At 41.4% G+C, this 21,318-nt stretch overlaps 1 protein-coding gene across 2 annotated transcripts in view; it reads left to right on the top strand.

Annotated features, from left to right (window-relative positions):
• Positions 1-630: 630 nt before the first annotated feature.
• Positions 631-21,318, top strand: part of LOC118389111 (protein strawberry notch homolog 2-like) — a 115,523-nt gene continuing 94,835 nt past the window's right edge. The window contains exons 1-2 of one of the 2 annotated variants that reach the window (XM_035778902.2): positions 631-921; positions 7,366-7,489. The gene's annotated coding sequence lies outside the window, so the exon portion shown is untranslated. The remainder of the gene's footprint in view (positions 922-7,365; positions 7,490-21,318) is intronic. The other variant, XM_035778885.2, reaches the window with a different exon arrangement.

The following is a 21,318-nucleotide window of genomic DNA, read 5'->3' as shown; positions in this document are numbered from 1 at the left end:
AGCTTCTACCCCCAAGCCATAAGACCACTGAACTGAAATGGCTACCCGGACTATTTGCATTGCCCCCCTTCCTTCTTTTACACCACTGCTACTCTCTTTTGTTATCATCAATGAACAGTCACTTTAATAACTCTACCCACATGTACATATTACCTCAACTAACTCGCTATTGTTATTTTACTGCTGCTTTTTAATTACTTGTTACTTGTATTTCTTATTCTTATCAGTTTTTTATTTGTATTTCTTTATGTATATATCTCCCCAAAAAATTAACGCATTGTTGGTTAAGTGCTCGTAAGTAAGCATTTCACTGTTGAATTCGGCGCATGATCCTTATAAAATTTGTTTGATTAAAAGTAAGAAACCGTTATTTTCAAAACCTGCAACGAGTTTCTAGCCAGAGGGAGGGTATTTTCTTACTCTCCACATCACCGCGAATCTAAGGGTGTGTATGAAGATGATTTTCAAATTGCTCAATATAACCAGCAGCAGGCGTTGTAAACACTGTTGTTGATGATCTTTGATTTTAGGGCCTTTTCAAAACAGCTGAGAATAGGCAATGTATGCAATAGACTGTAGTGTTTGAATTGGCTAAATTGTGTTAAGAATATTTATTGTAGTGTTTTCTGAACTTAATTATTTTTCTTTTCTTTTTTTAATTGTCAAAGTTACTTCGGCAGATAAAGTATGCTGTTTGTTATCCACGAACCTCAAGCCACAATCAGAGTAGCCTACAGTGTGACGACAGCAGCGGAACTATCTGCTTTCAATTCAAAATGGCAGCGTCTATCAGGAAGTGAAGAAACAACTGAAAATAATAAGTTGGATCAAATTCCTTGTTTCGGTTAATTTAACTCAGGAATTCGATTGAAAACATACGTGCGATCTGAGCTGGGATTTAGAATAAGTAACACATTCGTGGTAAGTTTAATTTAAGCGTTTCATTAAGATAAAACACGGTGCGAGCGACACATCGGCAGCTAATGTTAGCTAGCTAGCTACTGTTAGCTATCAATTCCAAACTCCAGCGGCTCGAGCCTTCTTGTCAAGCAGCTTGATTTTAGTTAACTTGGTAGTCAGGCTAGTTTAAGTCGTCGCACTTTGATAGCACCAATTTCTTTAGTTAAGTAACATTGGTGCATGTATAAGTTCAATTGTTTCATAGTTAACGCTGCTGAAATGTCAAATGTCCATATTTTTGTTTGTTCAGGTTGAGGTTCGCAAAGTTCTACATTTTCGTTTTGCTATCGTTATCTCTTACCCAGCTAGTTTTGCTAAAGCTTTGTGGTACGAACTAGCTCAGCTAACACCTTGGCCTGGCTAGTGGTAGCTAGCAAGCTATCTCTGCATTTGCACTTCTTAGTTAGCTAACCTAGAGAGTGGAGTAGGGGGAATAGCTGGAGGGGATATGTGTCACTAGCTTGCCTGGATTGTAGATCACGGACAGCTGTGAGGAGGCATTGACCCCCTAAGAGTTAGTCTTACTTATCTGAGTATGTGTAAAACTAGTGGAACTTTATAGCCCTAGCCGTAGAAATGTTAGCTATTGAGTCTGCCTGCCATTGATACCACTTCTTTAAAAAATATATATATATGTATATATCAAATTGTATTTGTCGGCTTGTGTAGCGTGAAATGCTCGCGTGCTTATGAGACCTTCGCAACAATGGAGTTTAATAATAGCAACACGAGGAATAAAATAAAATACATAAGAATGGAACTAGTTAACAGTTATACAGGGAGTGCCAGTACCAGATCAGTGTTCAGAGGTATTTGAGGTAGATATGGTATCTTCTTGTAGGAAGGGTAAAGTGACTAGGCATCAGGATAGATAGTAATACGAGTAAAATAAAGAACAGTGTATCAGCAGCAAATTGTGTGGTCTGTTGGCCTGTGTGATGTATGTGTGTGTGAATTTTATTGAACCTTTATTTAACTGGGCAAGTCAGTTAAGAACAAATTCTGACCAAACCCTATCCCCGAAGATTCCAATTGTGCGCCGCCCTATGGGACTCCCAATCACTGCCGGTTGTGATACAGCCTGGAAGTGAACCAGGGTCTGTAGTGAAGCTTCAAGCACCGAGATGCTGCACCACTCGGAGCCCCCCAAAAAAAAAATGTTGGGTTCTCCGACATGTAGATCACCAATGAATTTTAAAAGTACATACATTTTTATCATGTGTTCCATCGCATACTGTCATAAACATAAAGATCCCAGCTACTATCCAATCAAAGCTACATTGACATTATCCTACTCCTGGTTAGCCACTAATGGCTTAAAAAGCCAAAAGTAACACAATCTGCCAGTTAATTTCTAGCAATATTGCCTGTATGTTTGGTGCGCACATTTGTTTCACTCCCGAGTGTAGCCAGTTAGTGATGCTAATGATTAACGGTCTTGTGGTTAGACAGAAAGACTTTACCCCAAAACATTCTCAATTAAATGTTAAGTGCAAAGTAGGCTTAAAAGACAAAGATATCATGATTATTTGTATCGATTGGGTGGCCATTGTTTTCCAAATTATGCAATGACGTGCTGCAGCAGTAGGCCCAACAGCAGAAACTGACTGAGACATTCATCTCTTGCTTAATGCGCAATTAAAAGAGAATTACAATTGGTCTTCTGATGTGATTTAAGCATTGACATGTGCCAAGAAGGTCCATTTTCATTGTTTCTCTACTGAGAGTAGGCTTGTCAAGATACCAACATTACAAATAAGATAAAATTTTCTAGCGTGTCCTGCGTTGCATATAATCGATGCGGTGCGTATCGTTGCTCCAATGTGTACCTAACCGTAAACATCAATGCCTTTCTTAAAATCAATACACAGAAGTATATATTTTTAAACCTGCATATTTAGCTAAAATAAATCCAGGTTAGCAGGCAATATTAACCAGGTGAAATTGTCACTTATCTTCAAAGTATATGCAACAGTTTGGGCCGCCTAATTTGCCAGAATCTTACGTAATTATGACATAACATTGAAGGTTGTGCAATGTAACAGGAATACTTAGACTTATGGATGCCACCCGTTAGATAAAATACGGAACGGTTCCGTATTTCACTGAAAGAATAAACGTCTTGTTTCCGGATTCGACCATATTAACCTGTTGCGATGAGCCATCCCGGATCCGGGATCGTGAATACAGCCTCAAGCTCATTACCATAACGCAACATTAACTATTCATTAAAATCGCAAATGAAATGATATCAATATGCTAGCTCTCAAGCTTAGATTTTTGTTAACACTGTCATCTCAGATTTTCAAAATATGCTTCTCAACCATTGCAAAACAAGCATTTGTGTAACACTATTGATAGCTAGTGTCGCATTTAGCATAGCATTTAGCGTTAGCATTCAGCAGGCAACATTTTCACAAAAAAACTGAAAAACATTCAAATAAAATCATTTACCTTTGAAGAACAGATGTTTTCAATGAGGAGACTCTCAGTTAGATACCAAATGTTCAGTTTTTACAAAAATATTATTTGTTTAGGACAAATCGCTCCATTTTCTGCGTCACGTTTAGCTACGAAAGAAACCTGTATCCAGGATTGTGTAAATCTATCCGCAAGCTCATTAGCATAACGCAACGTTAACATTCATGAAAATCGCAAATGAAATAAATCTATTTGCTCTTGTTAACAACACTGCCATCTCAGATTTTCAAAAATATGCTTCTCAACCATTGCAAAACAAGCATTTGTGTCACACTATTGATAGCCTAGCATAGTATTATGCCTGACATGCCTGACATTCAGCAAGCAACATTTTCACAAAAACCAGAAAAACATTAAAATAAAATCATTTACCTTTGAAGAACTTTGAAGAACTTCAGATGTTTTCAATGAGGAGACTCTGTTAGATTGCAAATGTTCAGTTTTTACAAAAATATTATTTGTGTTGACAAATCGCTCCGTTTTCTCCATGTTTGGGTAAGAAAAAAACGAAAATTAAGTAATTAAAACGCAAACTTTTTTTCCAAATTAACTCCATAATATCGACAGAAACATGGCAAACAGATGTTTAGAATCAATCCTCAAGGTGTTTTTCACATATCTATCGACGATAAATCCATCGTGGCAGTTGATTTTCTCTTCTGAAGAAATGGAACGCACATGGACCTAGAGATTACGCAATAATTTCGACACAGGACACCGGGCGGACCCCTGGTAAATGTCGTCTCTTATGGTCAATCTTCCAATGATATGCCTACAAATACGTCACAATGCTGCAGACATCTTGGACGAACGGCAGAGAGCATAAGCTCGTTCACGGCACATTCACAGCCATATAAGGAGACGATAGAAAAACAGAGCTTCAAAAATTCTGCTCATTTCCTGTTTGAGTTTCCTCTTGGTTTCGCCTCTGTAGCATGAGTTCCGTGGCACTCACAGATAATATCTTTGCAGTTTTGAAAACGTCAAGAGTGTTTTCTTTCCAAAGCTGCCAATTATAAGCATAGTCGAGCATCTTTTCGTGACAAAATATTGCGCTTAAAACGGGCACGTTTTTTTTTATCCAATAATGACATAGTGCCCCCATAGGTTGAAGAGGTTAATGGCCTAAGGCTCGTATTTCTGTGTGTTGTTATAACTAAGTTTTGATAGAGTAGTCTGACTGAGCGGTGGTAGGCAGCAGCAGGCTTGTAAGCATTCATTCAAACAGCACTTTCATGCGTTTGCCAAGCAGCTGTTTATGACTTCAAGCCTATCAACTCTCGACATTAAGCTCGTGTCACCGATGTGAAATGGCTAGCTAGTTAGCGGGGTGCGCGCTAATAGCGCTTCAAATGTCACTCGCTCTGAGACTTGGAGTGGTTGTTCCCCTTGTGTTCCTGGTTCGACCCCAGGCAGGAGCAAGGAGAGGGATGGAAGCTATACTGTTACACTGGCAATAAAGTGTCTATAAGAACATCCAATAGTCAAAGGTTAATGAAATACAAATGGTATAGAGAGAAATAGTCCTATAATTCCTATAATAACTACAACTTAAAACTTCTTACCTGGGAATATTGAGACTCATGTTAAAAGGAACCACCAGCTTTCATATGTTATGAGCAAGGAACTTTTACTTTCTTCTCCAACACTTTGTTTTTGCATTATTTCAATCAAGTTGAACATGTTTCATTATTTATTTAAGGGCAAAATTGATTTTTATTGATGTATCATTTTAAGTTATAATAAGTGTTAATTCAGTATTGTTGTAATTGTCATTATTACAAATAAATAAATAAAAATCATCCTATCGGTATCGCCGTTGAAAAATCATAATCGGTCGACCTCTAATCGCGATACCACAGTGGGGAAAAAGATGTGGCCTAGCATCCTGTTTGCCCTGTCCCCCAGGTGCTTGTTCACATTTTCTAAATGTTCTACAAAAACCTGTCACTGAAATTCACACTTCTACTCAATACAACATATTGAATTTAACTTCACACTTTTCAGTGTATAATAGAATAATGCATAGAATGGCTAGTTTGCAAAGTCCAGTTAAGGTGCCACCAACCTCATGTGATATTCAGTACCAGTCAAAAGTTTGGACACCTACTCATTCAAGGGTTTCTTTATTTGGACTATTTTCTACATTGTAGAATAATAGTGAAGACATTAAAACTATGAAATGGCACATGGAATCATGAAGTAACCAAAAAAGATTAAACAAATCAAAATGTATTTTATATTTGAGATTCTTCAAAGTAACCACCATTTTCCTTGACAGTTTTGCACTCAACGAATAGGTCTGTCTGGACTTTTTTGTATTTTTTAAATATATTATTTCACCCTCTTTTCTCCCCAATTTTGTGGTATCCAATTGGTAGTCCATGCTGGAACTTTCGTGTGGACTCGAGAGGCGAAGGTCGAGAGTTGGGCGTCCTCCGAAACAAAACCCAGCCAAGCCGCACTGCTTCTTGACACACAGCCCGCTTAACCCGGAAGCCAGCCGCACCAATGTGTCGGCGGAAACACTGTACATCTGGCGACTGTCAGCATGCATTGCGCCCAGTGCATTGCGCTAGTGCCCAATGGGGCAAGAACATCCCTGCCGGCCTAACCCTCCCCTAACCAGGACGACGCTGGGCCAATTGTGCACAGCCTCATTGGTCTCCCGGTCATACCAGGATCTCTAGTGGCACAGCTTAGACCACTGTACCACTCAGGAGGCCCTATGTGTCCAAACTTTTGACTGGTACTGTACATGCAAAAGCATCTGCATGTCGTGTCAAAGGAAAAACACTGCATGAAACCTTAATTACTCTTCAGTGAACATTCTCTCCATCCCTTCACACACACTCTCTCCCTCACTCTCATCAACATGCGCACACCTCTCTCTCCCCCACAAACACACACTGCTCCCAACTTTTAAAATGTTAGTCACCAAACAGAATTTAAGAAGCACCAGATATGGTGCTTTAAAAAACATATAGTTTCGGCTTACTTTAGGCCTATATGAATCCTACTGTATACCGTGCAACACTAATTGAGTAAAAAAAAAACTAAAACAGGGAGAACAGAATTCCGGAAAATACAAAATATTTTGGTTATTTAACTAGGGATGCATGATATATCGGTGAACATATCGGAATCGGCAGATATTAGCTAAAAATGCCAACATCGGTATCAGCCGACGTTAAAAACCGATGTCAAAGCTACCGTGCATATCTATATAACATAGGTACATGGCGTAATGACGCCACGTAAAATGTTGCGCTACACGTGCAACACAGCATTCCTAACCTAGCTCACACTATTTTTCAGATGTTGCCCTACCAGAGTTTCACAGAAATAGCTTTACGACATACATACTATGGAATGTTTGGGTCTTTGTGTGTCAAAAAGATACAGTAGCACTGTCAAAGCTGTACAAAAAAGTCTGCAAACAAGCAAACCCTGGACACAAACAATGTGTTTACGATAACGCATTGGTAATAAAGCATAATTTGTTCGACTGCAACTTCTGGGGGTAGCTAGCTCTATCTTGGTACCAAGCTTGCACCAATACAACCAGCCTGAAAACAATAACCAGTAGAAACTGCAGTCATTTTCACTATTCTTAGCAATGATTTAGGAATCCTTGTAAGTATTAGCAAGGTTGCCACTTGTTGTTCGCCTATTGAACTTCAGTTCATGAAAATAAATATCAAGCCTGCAGCTTAATTAACCCTGTTGCCCAAAGCTAATGTTGTAAGCAGCCAGCTAGCTTCATCTGGCCAGTGAGGCTCGACTGGACCGGGATATGTGTTGTGAAGCTAATACAATAAGTATTATGCACAATAGTGGCATTTGCCTTTAAAATACAAGTGTAATTGACAGTGATGCAAATGAATACAAATAATATAATTATGCTGTACTTTTATTTTGAAGGCTAACGGTGAAGTCCACTTGTGGCTAATCCTTAAAAAAAAAATTGACACGCAAAGGCCCCAACGCCGTTCCATAGAAATCCAGTTTGAGAATGAAATGACCCAACAACAAAACGGCACAGCAAGTAAGTGAAAGATATAGGTTTTGATTGTTTTACTGGTATTGGGGACATGCGTAAATGCCAACAAAATAACTTGTTTGTGTGTGTGTAACCTTTTATTTAACTAGGCAAGTCAGTTAATAAAGAACAAAGTCTTATTTACAATGACGGCGCTGGGCCAATTGTGCGCCACCCTATGGGTCTCCCAATCACGGCCGGATGTGATACAGCCTGGGTTCGAACCAGGGACTGTTGGTACGCCTCTTGCACTGAGATGCAGTGCCTTAGACCGCTGCGTCCGTGTGTGTGTTAACTATTTAACTGTCTAGAATGCTTAAAAGGCAGCTAAAATTAAATATCTGTTATCGTGTTTTTTGGCATCGGACAAAAATGTAATATTAGTGCATCACTATTATTAACCATTAGTTTGCCGGGAATATTGACAAATGTGTCTGGTGAATACCTAAATCCAGGTTGGCTAAACTTGAAGTATAAATATTAGCTGGCTACTCACTAGCACGTGGGCTTGTGATTGAGAGATCTATAATGCCTCCTACATTATTATGAATGTGCATTATGCATTGTTCTGGTTACATTTGTAACAAAAAAGGCATTTTTATAGACAGCGCTGAAAGCCATATCAGTGATTATTGCAACAACAAAAAAAGCAAGTACAAAACAATTTTTATTAAAATAATTACATTATTAGTGACTCATAGTTGTGGAAGGCATATATTCATTCTAGGTATAATTCCACAAGCTCTGTATTCATGTGTATTGCCGACTGTTTTAAATGCAGTATATTTGACCTTTAATTGTACAACAAAGCTTATTTGGAGTGACCATTAATAAATCAATATATGTATCGTGAATCACCCAGAAGTTTGAAAAAAATGGAGATGAGTTTTATGACATATAGCCCAGCCCTAATGTGTGCCATGCTAAGTCCTTATTGATGTGGACTCAAGGAACTTGAAGCTCTCGATCCACTCTGTGGATAGGGGCGTGCTCTCCCCTCTTTCTCCTATAGTCCACGATCAGCTCCTTGGTCTTACGGACGTTGGTCTTACTAACATTGAGGGAGAAATTGTTGTCCTGGCACCACACTGCTAAGTCTCTGACCACCTCCCAGTAGGCTGACACATCGCCATCGGTGATCAGGCGTACGTACAACTGTTGTCGTCAGATGGTGTTGGAGTTGTTCGTGGCCACCCAGGTGTTGATGTGTGTGTCATGACCAGCGTTTCAAAGCACTTCATACTTACAAATGTGAGTACTACAGGGCGATAGTCATTTTGGCAGGGTACCTTGGAGCTCTTGGGAACAGTGATAATGGTGGCCAGTTTGAAACATGTTGGGTTTACAGACTGGGACAAGGAGAGATTGAAAAGGTCTGTGAAGTCACTTGCCAGCTGGTCTGTTAATGCTTTGAGAACGCACCCTAGTATTCCCGCTGGCACGGAGGCCTTGTGATTGTTAACCTGTTTAAATGTTTTGCTTACATTGGCCATGGAGAGTGAGATCACACAGTCATCCAGTCCAAAACAGGGTCTTTCACGCAAGCCACAGTGTTATATTCCTTGACACAAGCATAAAGGGCTTTTAGCTTGTTTGGTAGTTCTGGCTGGCAGTTTTGAGATAGGGTAAGAGGGTCTTTCTCTGGATTCCTTGGAGGTACAAGTAAGGGTAATTGCCCATGAAGAACTCAAATGACCATTCTCTCACAAATCTGTAGCCACTTAACACAGTTTTTATCCCCCCAGCAGAGTACAATTGCCACAGTTACTTTGCTGCCTGCAGGATAGTCAGGGAAAATGCTAACCTTGACACAGGTTGCCATGGCTACTTTTCCAATTAATTTGTTTCCCCTTGTGAGGGATGCTATTTACTGATTGTGAAGTGAATGATATGCTGTATTGCTGAGCTTCCTGACTATCCAGTGACATGGTCACTGGCTTTGCTGTTGTGAATGTCTAACCACCTCGCTCTCTTTCCCCACGGCCACTGGATCTTAATGGCAGCAGACAAGCTGTTTAACTATTGGAGTGTAATGCAGGAATAGGCCTACTGAGTGAAAACCACAAGCTTCCGCCCTCTCTTCTCTAGGGCGGCAGTGTACCCCAGAGCTCGATCAATAGTCATTGTAAAAAAATTATACTCCATTGTTCCTCTTTTGGCATGTCCTGTGAAACGGCGGTGTTGATGAAATGGATCTTGCATGAAGAATAAATGCAAAATGTTGACTTAGTATTGAAGATGCAAACAAACTAACATTTAGCCTATCTTCCAGAGGATGTTTATAAATGTGCTATAACCGAAATCTTAATGGTTGTTGATGCCTTGTTGCTAAGCTGAGTGAGTTGAGCCACAGTCTTGCTCCCGGTCACTGCCCCAGAGTGGGCTCCGAAGGGCACAAGGCTCTGTTGTTGTCGAGCGCAGGCAGGAGTAGCAGAAGGGAAGGAGAGCAGGGTGAGCTTTGCTGTGATTTAATGCACCCAAACAGCCCGACATGGACTTTTTGTGCTTCTCCACTCCAGCCGGAGCTAGAGATCAATTTCATTTATGACCTCTGGGCTGATTCGAGCAAGAGGGAAAAATGTAGAGTTGAGAGGAGTCGGGGTTGTGTAATGGGTTTGACTGTTCCAGCCATTCCTGGAATCTGGCCTTCATTAGGTAATGGTCCATGTATTAAACATGAACTTGATCCGGCAAAGCCATGGCTTTTGGAGCTAAAAGGGGTATACTGTTCCTACTACAGAGTCAAGACACCAAGCCTTTTCTGGTTGGCTATGTCCTATGTTAGTGTCGGCCACATGAGCCATTCTGAAGATGATTAAAATGCTGGAGAGCGTGCTCAATGTGGTGCCTTGCAGTAGGTTGTGGAAAGCTGAGGAGTATGTCAACATCCTTCTCTGAAAAGCAAACATTATAATTTCACCATGGGACTGATTCAGGAAGGAAATATGAGGGAAGTATTAACAACCACATTGATGGATGAAGATGAATAACATATGTGTCATTGTCCAAGCGAGCCTAGATTTTGGGCAGTGACATTTTAAGATGTCTATTTTAACACATACCCAACAACAAATAAGGTATTTATGAAGTACCTGGAAATGTATAGCATGAGGAGTATTTGCATTCATAAATAACAAAACATGCCTTGTAGTTTTGCATCTATGCAGGGCATTCCCATGAGTGCCTACAGAAATAGATGATTGTAAATTAGCTGCCATTTCTCATTCTCTCTCATCAATGATGTGTAAAAACTGCAGAGCGAAGGGGCTGTTTTCATTAGTAGTTAATTTATGGAGAACGATTAGTGTAGTACTGCTGGTGCAGAGGATTGTAATTATTGTGTGGATGGTTTGTCAACTCGCTCAGATCTGCATATGTACTTTAGCATACTTGTCTGCGTGATGACAGACACTGGGGGAATTGTCTTAATCACATACAGATCTGGAACCAGGCTAATGTAATGCTACTGTATGTGACATAAGCACTCTTTTCTGTGACCTGGTGAAAAAGGAGCTTAACTCTTTTACTCCTCTCCCTGGTGATGGATTCCTTGTGGCAGTGGTGGAAAAAGTACTTAATTGTCATACTTGAGTAATAATAATAATAATAATATATGCCATTTAGCAGACGCTTTTATCCAAAGCGACTTACAGTCATGTGTGCATACATTCTACGTATGGGTGGTCCCGGTAAAAGTAAAGATGCCTTAATAGAAAATGACTTAAGTAAAAGTCACCCAGTAAAATACTACTAAAGTAAAAGTATTTGGTTTTAAGTATATTTAAATATCAAAAGTAAATGGAATTGCTAAAATGTACTTAAGTATCAAAAGTAGAAGTATAAATAATTTAACTTCCGTATATTAAGCAACTCAGACGGCACACTCCCAATACTCAGACATAATTTACAACCAAAGCATTTAAGTTTAGTATTTTGTCAAAAATATAAATATTAAAGTACAGATGTAAAGTAAAAATACTTAACTTTACACCACTGCCTGGGGCCATTTGGAGTGAACATTCTCAGGAGATTATCTTGTTTGATTTGAAGATTATCTCCAACTCACTTTTAACCCCACCTCGGGTTGAGCTCACCTATGTAGGAGAAAATGTAATACACTACATGACCAAAAGTATGTGGACACCTGCTCGTCGGACATCTCATTCCAAAATCATGGGCATTAATATGGAGTTGCTCCACCCTTGCTACTTTATCAGCCACCACTCTTCTGGGAGGCTTTCCACTAGTTGTTGGAACATTGCTGCAGGGACCTTCTTCCATTCAGTCACAACAGCATTAGTGAGGTCAGGCCCTGATGTTGGCGGGTTAGGCCTGGCTCGGAGTCGGTGTTCCAATTAATCCCAAAGGTGTTCGATGGGGTTGAGGTCAGGGCTCTGTGCAGGCAAGTAACAGCTGTTATTCCTCCACCAAACTTTACAGTTGCACTATGCATTTGGGCAGGTAGCGTTTACCGCCAAACCTACATTCGTCTGTCGGACTGCCAGATGGTGAGGCGCGATTCATAACTCCAGAGAACGTGTTTCCGCTGCTCCAGAATCCTATGGCGTCGAGCTTTACACCACTCCACCCGATGCTTTGCATTGCGAATTGTGAACTTGTGTGTGGCTGCTCAGCCATAGAAACCCATTTCATGATGCACCCGGCGAACAGTATTTGTGCTGACGTTGCTTCCAGAGGCAGTTTGGAACTCTGTAGTGAGTGTTGCAACCAAGGACAGACCATTTTTACGTGCTTCAGCACTCGGTGGTCCCGTTCTGTGAGCTTGTGTGGCCTACCACTTTGCTTCTGAGCCGTTGTTGCTCCTCTGTGTCTCCACTTCACAATAACAGCACTTACAGTGGGCTGGGGCAGCTCTAACAGGGCAGAAATTTGAGTAACTAACTTGTTGGAAAGGTGGTGTTCTACTGCCTAAGTTTGTCAATGTAGATTGTTTGCATGATTTTATACACCTGTCAGCAACGTGTGTGGCTGAAATAGCAGAATCCACTAATTTGAAGGGGTGTCCACATTCTTTTGTATAGTGTATTTAGTTTTGTGGTGACAGCTTCAACAATCCCTTTTAAGAGGATGAATTCCATTCGCTGAGGAAAACATTTTTAGGGTGGACCTCTTGGAAGATAATACACCAAGAAATCTTGAAATGCTGTCATGTCCGTAGATGCTTTTCTGTGTGTCCGGGAAGGGATTGCTCTGTGCAATGTTGTCATAGATCAAGCTCTGGCTGAGGCTTCAACGGGAGCGGAACAGAAACCAGATGAGTCCCCTTAACACCTGTCCACTGTAGGAAGCGGCTATCTTGAAAGCAATAATACCCAGTCAGACTGACACCGGATGTGCTGAGCTTAACATTGTGATAGTTGTGTGTTTTGGAATTGGGTGTAGAATGTGATGGATAGAGAGACTTGTAGGTGTTGCTGCTTGCAAAATCCACACATGCTAGCTAGTCTAAACCAAACAAAATAATTTACAATGGAGTACAGATACAGAATGCAGGGAGTGGTCTGGGGGCTTGAAGATTGGCCTTGCAGCCAAGATGAATAACATATTGTGTAGCTTTTAGTCCACCCCCAGCTTTCCCATCTCTTTCAGTAGTTAGTCGTTCCAGCCACTCTTCCTCAGCCTCTGTCTACAGCCAAGCCATGTCCCCAGAGCACTCCAAATGTCATAGGTGGTGACCAATTCTCTTGCCTTGCCCTGTCAAGCGTCAATACAAAGCAGTAGATTTATTAGATATTTGCCTTTTCACAGAAATATTTGTATCTGTCTTTATTCCACAGATAAGGCACCAATATTAGAATGAACTGATCTGTCATTTGCAGTCATCTATTTATATTTTTCAATGGTTGCCCGAAGAGGGCGGTCTACAAGCTGCTCATCATTGTCTAAAGTCAAGACTTGAGAGAGAGAGAGTAGGCATCATGGCCTAAAATTAACACCCGTCAAATGCGACCTTATTCTAAAATGGATTAAGTAACCCCAAAAACTCCTCAGCTATCTACACACAATAGCCCATAATGACAAAGCGGCCAACTCTAGGAAGAGTCTTGGTAGTTCTAAACTTCTTCATTTTAAGAATGATGGAGGCCACTGTGTTCTTGGGAACCCCCAATGCTGCAGAAATGTTTTGCTACCCTTCCCCAGATCTGTGCCTCGACACAATCCTGTCTCAGAGCTCCATGGACAATTCCTTCAACCTCATGGCTTGGTTTTTGCTCTGACATGCACTGTCAACTGTGGGACGTTATATACATTTGAAGCCGGAAGGTTACATACCGTAGCCATATACATTTAAACTCAGTTTTTCACAATTCCTGACATTTAATCCTAGTAAAAATTCCCTGTTTTAGGTCAGTTAGGATCACCACTGCATTTTAAGAATGTGAAATGTCAATAGTAGTACAGAGTGATTTATTTCAGCTTTTATTTCTTTCATCACATTCCCAGTGGGTCGGAAGTTTACATACACACAAGTAGTATTAATATTTGGTAGCATTGCCTTTAAATAGTTTAACTTAGGTAAAATGTTTCAGGTAGCCTTCCACAAGCTTCCCACAATAATTTGGGTGAATTGTTGCCCATTCCTCCTGACAGAGCTGGTGTAATTGAGTCAGGTTTGTAGGCCTCTTTGCTCGCATACGGTTTTTCAGTTCTCCCCACACATTTTCGATAGGATTCAGGTCAGGGCTTTGTGATGGGCACTCCAATACCTTGACTTTGTTGTCCTTAAGCCATTTTGCCACAACTTTTGAAATATGCTTGGGGTCATTGTCCATTTGGAAGACCCATTTCCTTCCTGACTGATGTTGCTTCAATATATCCACATAATTTTCCTGCCTCATGATGCCATCTATTTTGTGAAATGCACCAGTCCCTCCTGCAGCAAAACACCCCCACAACATGATGCTGCCACCCCCGTGCTTCACAGTTGGGATGGTGTTCTTTGGCTTGCAAGCATCCCCCTTTTTCCTCCAAACATAACGATGGTCATTATGGCCAAACAGTTCTATTTTTGTTTCGTCAGACCAGAGGACATTTCTCCAAAAAGTACGGTCTTTGTCCCCATGTACAGTTGCAAACCGTAGTCTAGTTTTTTTATGGTGGTTTTGGAGCAGTGGCTTCTTCCTTGCCGAGTGGCCTTTCAGGTTATGTCGATATAGAACTTGTTTTACTGTGGATATAGATGCTTTTGTATCTGTTTCCTCCAGTCCTTTGCTGTTGTTCTAGGATTGATTTGCACTTTTTGCACCAAAGTACGTTCATCTCTAGGAGACAGAACACGTCTCTTTCCTGAGCGGTATGACGGCTGCGTAGTCGAATGGTGTTTATACTTGCGTACTATTGTTTGTGCAGATGAACGTGGTATCGTCAGACATTTGGAAATTGCTCCCAAGGATGAACCAGACTTGTGGAGGTCTACCATTTTTTTTATCTGAGGTCTTGGCTGATTTATTTAGATTTCCCATGATGTCAAGCAGAGGCACTGGGTTTGAAGGTATGCTATGAAATACATCCACAGGTACACCTCCAATTGACTCAAATGATGTCAATTAGGATATCAGAAGCTTCTAAAGCCATGACACCATTTTCTGGAATTTTCCAAGCTGTTTAAGGGCACAGTCAACTTAGTGTATGTGAACTTCTGACCCACTGGAATTGTGATACAGTGAAATAATCTGTCTGTAAACAATTGTTGGAAAAATCACTTGTGTCATGCACAAAGTAGATGTGCTAACAGACTTGCCAACTATAGTTTGTTAACAAGACATTTGTGGAGTGGTTGAAAAACGAGTTTTAATGACACCAGTCTTAAGTGTATGTAAACTTCCGCCTTCAACTGTAGAAAGGTGTGCCTTTCCAAATCATATCCAATCAATTTAATTTACCGCAGGTGGACTCCAAGTTGTAGAATCATATTAAGGAGGATCAATGGAAACCGGCTGCACCTGAGCTCAATTTAAGGTATCATAGCAAAAGGTCTGAATACTTATGTAAATATTTCTGTTAAGGTTTTTATACATTTGGAAAATATTTCTATAAACCTGATCACTTTGTCATTATGGGGTATTGTGAGTAGATTGAGGATAAAAAAAAGTATTATATTTTATAAGGCTGTAATAACAAAATGTGGATAATCTCAAGGTGTCTGAATACTTTCTGATTGCACTGTATTTGTTCTCTTGTTTTGACAGTGTCAAATTTATTTTCTCCCAATTAGATTAGACACCAACTTTATATGGAAAAAATAAACATCACAGTGAGAAAAAAAAATCTTAGTGTGTGATGGCAGTCATGTGTTGGACTTCACAACGTTTAACCTATTCTTAAAGATTTGTTTGATACTTTAAGAACCCAAACAGCTTTTCGTTTACAATACCAAAATCTTATTTTCAATACATTTGGTGGCTTAAGTTTCCTTTAGCGGGGCCCTTATGACGCTGAAAAACGTACTGTTAAGATGGTCATTTCCACAAACAAATGCTTAGTTTTTGGTTCCCTCTATACAAACATAATTTGTATAGTTGCAGTTGAAACATATAGCCAATCCATTTTGTATTGAATAACAGTGTAATTTACATGATTGTTTCACTAAGAAAACATTGCCGTAATGAACAGCTAGCGCGTGCTTGTTATAACAACCTCTCATTGGTTGGTGTAAAGTGTTTGTTTACATGGCCTTTGACTGTTGTAATTAGAGGTCGATTATGATTTTTCAACGCCGATAACAAGACCGATTTTTATTGGAGGGCCAAAAAAAGCAGATACCAATTAATCTGCCGATTTTAAATAAAATAGAATTTAATGTGTTTTTGTAATAATGAAAATTACAACAATACTGAATGAACACTTATTTTAACTTAATATAATACATCAATTTAGTCTCAAATAAATAATACAAAATGTTCAATTTGATTGAAATAATGCAAAACAAAGTGTTGGAGAAGAAAGTAAAAGTGCAATATGTGCCATGTAAGAAAGCTAACATTTAAGTTCCTTGCTCAGAACATATGAAAGCTGGTGGTTCCTTTTAACATGAGTCTTCAATATTCCCAGGTAAGAAGTTTTAGGTTGTAGTTATTATAGGACTTTTTCTCTCTATATGATTTGTATTTCATATACCTTTGACTATTGGATGTTCTTATAGGCACTTTAGTATTGCCAGTGTAACAGTATAGCTTCAATCCCTCTCCTCGCTCCTACTAGGGCTCAAACCAGGAACACATCGACAACAGCCACCCTCAAAGCAGCGTTACCCATGCAGAGCAAGGGGAACAACCACTCCAAGTCCCAGAGCGAGTGATGTTTGAAACGCTATTAACTAGCTAGCCATTTCACATCAGTTACACCAGCCTAATCTCGGAAGTTGATAGGCTTGAAATCATAAACTGCGCAATGCTTACATTTACATTTAAGTCATTTAGCAGACGCTCTTATCCAGAGCGACTTACAAATTGGTGCATTCACCTTATGACATCCAGTGGAACAGCCACTTTACAATAGTGCATCTAAATCTTTTAGGGGGGAGGGGGGGTGAGAAGGATTACTTATCCTATCCTAGGTATTCCTTAAAGAGGTGGGGTTTCAGGTGTCTCCGGAAGGTGGTGATTGACTCCGCTGTCCTGGCGTCGTGAGGGAGTTTGTTCCACCATTGGGGGGCCAGAGCAGCGAACAGTTTTGACTGGGCTGAGCGGGAACTGTACTTCCTCAGTGGTAGGGAGGCGAGCAGGCCAGAGGTGGATGAACGCAGTGCCCTTGTTTGGGTGTAGGGCCTGATCAGAGCCTGGAGGTACTGAGGTGCCGTTCCCCTCACAGCTCCGTAGGCAAGCACCATGGTCTTGTAGCGGATGCGAGCTTCAACTGGAAGCCAGTGGAGAGAGCGGAGGAGCGGGGTGACGTGAGAGAACTTGGGAAGGTTGAACACCAGATGGGCTGAGGCGTTCTGGATGAGTTGTAGGGGTTTAATGGCACAGGCAGGGAGCCCAGCCAACAGCGAGTTGCAGTAATCCAGACGGGAGATGACAAGTGCCTGGATTAGGACCTGCGCCGCTTCCTGTGTGAGGCAGGGTCGTACTCTGCGGATGTTGTAGAGCATGAACCTACAGGAACGGGCCACCGCCTTGATGTTAGTTGAGAACGACGGGTGTTGTCCAGGATCACGCCAAGGTTCTTAGCGCTCTGGGAGGAGGACACAATGGAGTTGTCAACCGTGATGGCGAGATCATGGAACGGGCAGTCCTTCCCGGGAGGAAGAGCAGCTCCGTCTTGCCGAGGTTCAGCTTGAGGTGGTGATCCGTCATCCACACTGATATGTCTGCCAGACATGCAGAGATGCGATTCGCCACCTGGTCATCAGAAGGGGGAAAGGAGAAGATTAATTGTGTGTCGTCTGCATAGCAATGATAGGAGAGACCATGTGAGGTTATGACAGAGCCAAGTGACTTGGTGTATAGCGAGAATAGGAGAGGGCCTAGAACAGAGCCCTGGGGGACACCAGTGGTGAGAGCGCGTGGTGAGGAGACAGATTCTCGCCACGCCACCTGGTAGGAGCGACCTGTCAGGTAGGACGCAATCCAAGCGTGGGCCGCGCCGGAGATGCCCAACTCGGAGAGGGTGGAGAGGAGGATCTGATGGTTCACAGTATCGAAGGCAGCCGAGAAGGATGAGAGCAGAGGAGAGAGAGTTAGCTTTAGCAGTGCGGAGCGCCTCCGTGATACAGAGAAGAGCAGTCTCAGTTGAATGACTAGTCTTGAAACCTGACTGATTTGGATCAAGAAGGTCATTCTGAGAGAGATAGCGGTAGAGCTGGCCAAGGACGGCACGTTCAAGAGTTTTGGAGAGAAAAGAAAGAAGGGATACTGGTCTGTAGTTGTTGACATCGGAGGGATCGAGTGTAGGTTTTTTCAGAAGGGGTGCAACTCTCGCTCTCTTGAAGACGGAAGGGACGTAGCCAGCGGTCAGGGATGAGTTGATGAGCGAGGTGAGGTAAGGGAGAAGGTCTCCGGAAATGGTCTGGAGAAGAGAGGGGATAGGGTCAAGCGGGCAGGTTGTTGGGCGGCCGGCCGTCACAAGACGCGAGATTTCATCTGGAGAGAGGGGGAGAAAGAGGTCAGAGCACAGGGTAGGGCAGTGTGAGCAGAACCAGAGGTGTCGTTTGACTTAGCAAACGAGGATCGGATGTCGTCGACCTTCTTTTCAAAATGGTTGACGAAGTCATCTGCAGAGAAGGAGGAGGGGGGGGGGGGGATTCAGGAGGGAGGAGAAGGTGGCAAAGAGCTTCCTAGGGTTAGAGGCAGATGCTTGGAATTTAGAGTGGTAGAAAGTGGCTTTAGCAGCAGAGACAGAGGAGGAAAATGTAGAGAGGAGGGAGTGAAAGGATGCCAGGTCCGCAGGGAGGCGAGTTTTCCTCCATTTCCGCTCGGCTGCCCGGAGCCCTGTTCTGGCTTCTTCCCTGAAGCCCAGGGAAAACGCACTAAAGTGCTGTTTGAATGAATGCTTACGAGCCTGCTGGTGCCTACCATCGCTCAGTCAGACTGCTCTATGAAATCATAGACTTAATTATAACATAATAAAACACAGAAATACGAGCCGTGGGTCATTAATATGGTCTAATCCGGAAACTATCGTCTCGAAAACAAATAGTTTATTCTTTCAGTGAAATACGGAACCGTTACGTATTTTATCTAACGGGTGGCATCAATAAGTCTAAATATTCCTGTTATATTGCACAACCTTCAATGTTATGTCATAATTACGTAAAATTCTGGCAAATTAGTTCGCAAAGAGCCAGACTGCCCAAACTGTTGCATATACTCTACGTGCAATGAACACAAGTGACACAATTTCACCTGGTTAATATTGCCTGCTAACCTGGATTTTTTTAGCTAAATATGCAGGTTTAAAAATGTATACTTCCGTGTATTGATTTTAAGAAAGGCATTAATGATTGTTTATGGTTAGGTACACGTTGGAGCAACGCCGGTCCTTTTTCGTGAATGCGCACCGCATCGATTATATGCAACGCAGGATACACTAGATAAACTAGTAATATCATCAACCATGTGTAGTTAACTAGTGATTATGATTGATTGATTGTTTTTTATAAGATAAGTTTAATGCTAGCTAGCAACTTACCGTGGCTTCTATCTGCATTCGCGTAACAGGTAGGCTCCTTGTGAGGCAGGTGGTTAGAGCGTTGGACTAGTTAACCGTAAAGTTGCAAGATTGAATCCCCGAGCTGACCAGGTAAAAATCTGTCGTTCTGCCCCTGAACCCACCGTTCCTAGGTCGTCATTGAAAATAAGAATGTGTTCTTAACTTCTCTAGGGTAGTCGACAGCATTTGGAATTTGGATGAAAACTCAGGCCCAGAAGATAGGATGTGCATATAATTAGTAGATTTGGATAGAAAACACTAAAGTTTCCAAAACTGTTAAAATAATGTCTGTGAGTATAACAGAACTGATTTGGCAGGTGAAAACCTGAGAGAAATCCAGTAAGTAGGATTTTTTTTGTGTGTAGGTTTCTTTTCATTGCCATCACAGTATCCATTGACTTAGAACTCAAATTGCAGTACCTATGGCTTCCACTAGATTCCACTAGTCTTTAGAAATTGTTTCAGGCTTGTATTCTGAAAAATGAGGGAGTAAGCACAGTCTGAATGAGTAGACCCTGCCGTGTCACAGAGCTTTTTCATGCGCACGACCTAGAGTGCCTTTCTTGTTTACCTTTCTTGTTTACCGACGTTATTGTCCGGTTGAAATATCATCGATTATTTAGGTTAAAAACAACCTGAGAATTGAATATAAACATCGTTTGACATGATTCTGTGAACTTTACGGATACAATTTGGATTTTTTTGTCTGCCTGTTGTGACTGCGTTTGAGCCTGTGGATTACTAAAGAAAATGCGCAAACAAAACAGAGGTTTTTGGATATAAAGAGATACTTTATCGAACAAAAGGAACATTCATTGAATAAATGAATGTCTTCTGAGTGCAACCATATGAAGATCATCAAAGGTGTTAGTGATTCATTTTAGCTCTATTTCTGACTTGTGTGACTCTTCCACTTGGCTGGTAACTGTTTAATGATTTGTCTGCTGGGCGATGTTCTCAAATAATTGTACGGTATGCTTTCACCGTAAAGCATTTTTGAAATCTAATGTGATTGTGAGAGAACTGTTATATGATGATCATTAAAGAAAAACACCAGTTATAATCCGAGGTAGGGTGTGTGGAGGGAGGAGTTGTAGCCTGGAAGGAGGCTGGGTTCTCTGGGTTAGCTGAGAGACAATGCTTTCCTTTTCTAATGAGGTGGTGTTCCAGCCCTGGGAGATAGGCTCTGTAGGAGTCCACAAGCCTGTTTACCCAGCCATTACACACACTCCCTCTCCAGTCTTAACGAGTGCTGTTAAGGTGACTGTATTACCACCACACGGGCAGTCAAGAGTCATGACCACAGTCAAATTCCGTGTGAGTGCTGAGTCACGGAAACTAGACTTCTCCTAAACTGTGCTCTGATGCCGCTGGTGGTCATTAGTAGCCTACCAAACTTTAACTCATGGCTAGCCGCTAATGGCGGGGTACTCAAAGCTCTATTGTCCCTCTAATCCAAGGCTCTCCAACCCTGTTCCCGAAGAGCTACCATCCTTCAGGTTTTTCACTCAAACCATAATCCAGTGCACCAGACTTTAATAATTAGTTGGTTGATAAGTTCAATCTGTTTAGTTACAACTGGGGTTGGAGTGAACCTACAGGAGGGTAGCTCTCTAGGAACAGGGTTGGGGAGCCCTGCTCTAATCAGTCTGACATCAATGCAA

This window comes from Oncorhynchus keta, chromosome 1 (assembly GCF_023373465.1).
Source record: "Oncorhynchus keta strain PuntledgeMale-10-30-2019 chromosome 1, Oket_V2, whole genome shotgun sequence".
In the NCBI taxonomy this organism is placed as follows: Eukaryota; Metazoa; Chordata; class Actinopteri; order Salmoniformes; family Salmonidae; genus Oncorhynchus; species Oncorhynchus keta.
Note: the sequence above shows the minus strand (reverse complement) of the source record. Positions and strands in the feature narration are given on the sequence as shown.